Genomic DNA, 6,655 nt, shown 5'->3' on the forward strand with positions numbered 1-6,655 from the left:
GAGAGATTGTTGTCTTGTTGTCATGAATCTGAGCTCATTGGATGTGTGCTATGGAGGGCATTGGAAAATCCATGTGATACTCATTGTTGAATTTATAAGAGGTTAATAACTTGTCTGGGTAGAAATCAAATCTTGCACCATGTTTGGGAAGCACTGTCTGAGTCTGAAATTGACTGTTTAATGACCCTGTTTTGGATTTGTGTCTTCAAATCTTAGATGTTTGAAAGACAGGTGTCTCAGTCTAGCCTGATCACAGCAGGCTGCCTTTATACTGCCTTGCTAGAAGACACTTCCCAGTGTACCACAATACACATAAGACCTACTAGCAAAGACCAAAAGCTGTAATAATAATGTGATTGTGAGAGCAGGAGAGAGCACCAATATCCCGTGATTCTTTACTAGATCCAAGCTGGGGTCTCCATGGAGGGGGTTGAGGCTTCTGACTCAGGTGCTTTCTCAGTGGAAATGGTCATTAGTTTGGGCATCCTGGCAGACAGTCTCAGAGCTCTTGAAACCTTTGAGGTACAAATCCCTGTGTAGTGGGAGAGCATCTTTGAGCTACATCACTCAGTGCTTGCCGTGGGCTCAGGCTCTACGACTATGGCAGCTGTAGGAGACATGATGCCGGGGAAAACAGATATCTGAGCTGGGCAGGTATGGCTGTCCGATAGTAATTTTCCTATTTCTTTTTTCTACGACACCGTAAGTTAACACCATGTAAGTGTATATAATTTTCTCTGCATGTTTAGACATCTCTCAACCACATGGAAGCTGCTAAAAAAATAAATAAATTGTTTTCTTAATCAAGAACAACAATTATTTCAGTTCTGTTGGAATAAATGTGGTTTTCTTCTGGAATTAAGGATCACACTTGACTTGCATGTGTTTTTTTCCAGAAGGACTTAAGCATATGCTTAACATGCAGCACATTCTTAGATTCTTTGACTGAACGAAGGCTTTGATCTCAATTATTTTTTTGTTTCCCCCTCATCCTTTCTCATCCCTTTTCTCATCTGCTACTTCTAATCTAAGCTTGCCTTGTATAAATAAATCCTAAATTGACGTCATTTGTCTGTGTTACGGAACACTGTTTATGTTGAATCAGGTTTGCTGTTTTGTTAGTGTGGAAGGCAACCTGAATGGTCCAGGTGCAGAAGCCCAAAGCTTAGTAGCTTGAAACGAACATGTGGATTGATCCGGTCAAATTCGTAACTTTGTTATTAACTGTGCTTCTTAGCTGTTCTCCTTCTTTTTTGTCCCCCCACCCCCTGCTCCTTTGTTAAATTAAAACATTATCTTGATTCATGCAGTATAGATTTGCTTTTGGTCTGACAAAGAACTGAAGTGGGTTTTGCTTGGCAAAACAAGGTATTGCAAAGGTTGCTGAAAACTGTGTGTGATCTCTACGTGATTTTTTCTTCTCTTTTGTTTCTTGCCTTCACAGGTGAAATCAACATAGATCTATAAATGAGGTGTGCCTAATCTAAACTACTGACTGCTTTATTGGTGACAAATTTGCTGCAACTATTTCCTGAAGATCTTTGTTTTCTTTTCCCCACTTATACTGAGAGTTGGGACATTATTTTTCTATAGAAAGGCCATTTAAAAAGTCCACTTCCAGCTGAAACAGCTCTAATCTTTGCTAAAATATATATTTGTTTAAAAGACTTCTACAGAAAAAAAATAACAAAAATAACCCCTGAAAAGTACAAGTCTTTGATCAGAACTTGGTTATTTAGGCTTCATTAACAGCTTTGCCACAAATTTCCTCTGTAACTTGGGCATGTTATGTTACCTCTTTACCTTATTTATGAATTGGTGGAAAATATGAAAAAGTCCCCTTGTCTTATCTCTCAACACTGGCCATTCTGCAGGGCAGATTTAGTACATGCTTTATAATAGCTATCTGTAGTTGGGTGTCACTTAAGGGTCCCTTTACAATGCCAGAATAGCGTACACATTTATATATATATATATAAAAAAGAATCAAGCCTTTAATCTCTTGATGCCTTGATCTGTAATGACCATGATAGTACTTGCTTTGTCTCTAAGCTCTTTGATGCAGGGTGGTTTCCAGCTCCATTGCTTTTGGGAGTCCCTTGCTGAGTGAGGACCTTGTTCTTTGTTGGACCTACTACAACACTCACTATTTCCTAAACCACAGCATATGTCTAATCTCTAACTGGTATTGTGAAACTATGTACTTGCCTGTAAGTACAACTCCTGGACCATTCGGTGTCCAAAAATGAATGGGTCCCTCTTAGAAACTGGCTATTCAATGTTATATATTATTGACACGTTTGGGGTTTTGCCCCTGGCTAATTTTCTGAAAGCTGCTCAAGCCTTGATCTGAGAACAGAACAATCACTTTCCTTTTTGACTTCTCTGTGACACTCATATTTCACAACAGTAATGTGGTTGCTTTCAACCTTTTTGCGTATGTGGACATATGGAAAATTTCCTAAGCTGGAGCATGCCCTGAGCAGAAAATTTAGTTCTGTTAACTTGGATCTTTTTGTGCACGTGAACCAGAATCAGAAACCATGTTTGACTTTCTACAGAATTTACATGCGTGTTTGGGAAAGAGGAAGAAGCGTCCCCAGTGGAGAAACGAAGGGCTGTTTCTTAGCAGGTGTCACTACAGACCATCATTACAAAATAATAGCAAAAATATAATAATACAAATTCTGCAATCCTCTCTTATAATTAGTAAATTATACTAACAGGGTTGGATTAATCTCTTCTCAATTTATGTATCTATAGAGTAGACTGCTTCAGCTGAGCTGCTGTCTCTCAACTCCAAAATCATACTCCAGGCTTCATCAGCTCCCCTGCCTGCACTCAAATCCCTGCTGCCATCAAATCCCGAGGGTATTCAGATGAAGTGTGCTGGTGCAAGTCCATCTTTATTTCACTTACCAGAGCAGGCTGTGAGACTCCATAAGCAATTCCCACAGGAGCCAGTCTGCTGGAAAAAACCCTGCTAAAGTATAAGAGAAGTGTCATTGGAGGAGGAGATATGATGGAGAGCAAATATCTGACCCAAGGGCAGCCAGATCTTTTCAACAGTATGACGGTGCTGATTGCTTTTTGAAGGCTGCAATGAAGTGGGTGGTTGGCTCAGAGAGGACCTGATCTCTTGTGAGGTTCTTGGTGCCTTCCATGTTCAGTGAGGCTGGTGGGAATGACTTTGGTGCAATGATGGAGCAGTAACAGCCCTTTCACCTGAATTTTGGACCCTCATAGAATTTGGTGAATTAATTTCTGCTCTGATGTACAGTTCCTGAGATGCTTTTTTTGTAGTGACCAAGAACCTGCCCTCCTCAGAGTGGTTTGAGACTATCAGCCTCAAAGGACCTCAGATGGTTTCTAAACCAGGTCACTTGAACTGGTGTCATGTGAACTTTCTGCTGTTCCACCTCCCCTTAACCCAGTCCCCATTTGACTGAAAAATGTGTGAGGGATTGGTCCACCAGCCAACTTGCAGTCCTCTGTGGCATCGGGCTCTGAAGATCTGTGCAGACATAATATAATGACATACCCTAATCTTAGCATATACCCTAATCCTAATTACAGATACTTATACAAGGGAAGACAGTGATTGTACAGAAGGTAGCACAGTGACTGGATCCTTGGAATTAACTGGGTGCTAATGGTAATAATGACAGTAACACGATGCTGCTGAAGTTAATGTGAACTGGCCAATCAAAATCACTAGCTTACTTTTAAACCTTTTCCTGTATATTTTCTCCTCCACCTAAATATCAGAATATGGAATAATAATTAAATTATATCAAAAAAGGAAAAGAAAAGCAGCTAAGTAGAAATTATTTCTTTTGTTTCCTATATTTCTTGCTGCTGAAATTAGGATGCGATTTGGGGTGAGAGGTGAAGGAAGGAGATGATTTTTTCCTGAGTTTTCACCAACTTAAACTAAATTTGAAGCAGTTGGGACCACGTGACACAGCGAAAGTTACTGTGGTAAAGGAAGATGCTAAACATCACTTTGCTATGCAGATGATAGCGATTTGGCCTGTGGACATGGTTAAATCCCAGTAGCCTAATGCAAAACTCGAATAATTATATGATAAAGCATACCTGAAAAGTATTTGGCCACAGACAAATTCATATCTCCATGGCTTAGTGACACAAGGGAAAACAGTCTTGTCTACTGCGCCAGATTTCTACCTCCTTGTGATTTACCTTTCTCACTGGGATGTTATCAAGCCAGCTCTAACTCCTCCCAGATTTCTTCCGACGGCAGTCTCTTTTCTTCTGGTGTTTAGCAGCTTTTCTGGGGAGTGTCTCACTAGGACTGTCTCTGTGCTGTAAGCTGATCCAGCCGTCAGGCAGGAGGTTTTAGCCTGCCTGAAGAATTTGGAGGACGGGTCTCTAAACTTCTCGATGCATAAGCCATACGAGCATATGGCCATAAATCCTATAAGCTTGGGCACTTAGTGGTGATACAATAGCACTTGATGGACTCCTCTGGGTAATGCTGGTGTAATGTAAGGTGGATGCAGCAGGGAGAGACTGGAGCCTCAGGGTCGGATCTACGGGCTTTGCCGTCTTAGGCAATGTGGCAAATGTCCACCGTACACACAGCCAGCTCCAGCATGCAGCAATACCTCTGGGCAACTGCTTATCGAACCCCCCGACACAGAGACATAACACTGCATTGTCTGCTGGGAGGAGTTTCTGGGAGAGGAGGCCTGATGTCCTTGCAGTACAGCTGAGAGCTTTCCCCTTGCCTCCTCCTGTTATCTGCTGGCTGAGGATGGAGAGCATCTGTTTAGCCTTCTCGTTCCTTCCCTGCTCCCCTGAAGCATGACTTGTATTAAGGCTCTCGTTTTTGTGTTGGATGCTGTGTGTACTCCATGAGCATCAGGGCCTCGAAATGCCAGCCCTTGTACCAACAACAAGATACTCTAAAGGATTTTTCTGATTTGCTTCTATCTGATTACAAGCTGATCGTGGTGTTTCCTACTGGGGCTCACTGAGTAGCACCACCCCCTTCCTTCCCTCTTATATGTCCCAGGGATGAAGGGGCTAATCCTTTACATTAACCAGCCCATTAACTATTGTGCCTGTAAAAACACCCAGCCTGTCACAATTACTTCTGGCTCTGTTCCCTCCTGCCCATCAACTTGATCGAAGATAATGTGTAACGGGATAGCGCAGCGCTGCATGCTGTTGACACTAGGAAGAAAGATCCCAGGGCTGAAGTGCCACTCAGGTTACAGATGAGCTGGAAAATCCATCCACTCATGAGAGTGGTGACAGCTTTGTATACAAACTCTTGCTGCCCGCGATACCGAGATTGCAGAAGCTGAAAGTCTGCAAGTGCTTGACAGACAGGACTTTGACGAGAGCCAACAGGGAGAGGGGCTGGGTGGATGTTGCTGGAGGTCAGCTAGGTCATCTCTTTTTAAACCTTGATGCTGTAGCATAAGTGGAATAAGTTATCGGCTTAAGATAAATCAAACGAGGATATCTGCTTACCGCGCAGCTCATCCTTTTTGTCAGTCAGCACAAAGGGCAGATCGAGGAGCTGAACGCACAACTACATTGTTGTGGCTGTAGGTTGCTCTTGCATGCTTGTGCACGTCAGGCTGTGGTTGGATGAATTCCTGCAAACCATGACTGAGATGTGTGGTAGTCTGCTGCAGTAGCTACGGCATCAAAACCAAGGCATCGGGCGTCAGCAGAGTCATACCCAGGAGCCCTGCCTTGTCTTCTTGGTTCTGACACGGGCCTTACATACTCCACTGCTTTGTCTCATGTCGGTAGTTTTATAAATGCTTCAAGGCAGGACTTGAATATTGACTTTTTTTTTTACTTTGCCCAAAAGAAGTGTGTTGGTTTTTTTGTTTTTTGGGGTTTTTTTTCATTAGAAAAGGTTAAAATGTCAGCTTCCAACCTGGGGTGGCTCAGCCCAAAGCAGACATTTCAGTTTTATCTGCTGGCAGAAAGACGTCTGTTTCAAACCATTTTTGACAGCATATTAAGCTGCATTTTTATCTCAGCTTGAAATTGGCCTGCCTATTGGGACTTTCCTTTTCTCTAGAAAGCAACATGCTTTTCTCCATCTGAAAACCAGGTAAAACAGGTGAGTGGATGAATCACTGGTGCATGAACTTGGCTCAGAGGAGAAAAAGAGGGACTAGGACTTTCAGAATATAGTACCAAAAAAGGAGAAAATTGATTTTCACTTGATCTGAAAATAACCGCTGCAGCCAGGTTTGATAAACTGATATGCAATATTGCAGAAATCCTGCAGTTCACTTACCTCTAACATTTATTTACCAGCTGGCATAGCAAGACTTCATTATTCGCTGGGACTTTCCATGCAAGTGTAGCAGTAATATAAAATAAAGGCTTCTGAGGTACTCTGGGCTGAGCTTGCTTTCCTAGGAGGGATGCAATATGCTGGGACTAGATGCAGTTTTTAGAATAGAAGCTCACAGAGAAAGATTATCCATATTTGGATAGAAGAAGTTCCCTGAAACTGTCTTTATATTTTTTCATGCATAGCCCTTCATAGCTGATGTTGCATAATGCAGCTCCTCTTACTAACACAGAGAATGGAGTAACAGAAAATTGTTTGTCACCGGGTTTCTGGGGCCTCTGTACCAGCCATGAAGGGTCATTTCCA

Source organism: Ciconia boyciana, chromosome 2, assembly GCF_034638445.1.
Source record: "Ciconia boyciana chromosome 2, ASM3463844v1, whole genome shotgun sequence".
Classification (NCBI taxonomy): domain Eukaryota; kingdom Metazoa; phylum Chordata; class Aves; order Ciconiiformes; family Ciconiidae; genus Ciconia; species Ciconia boyciana.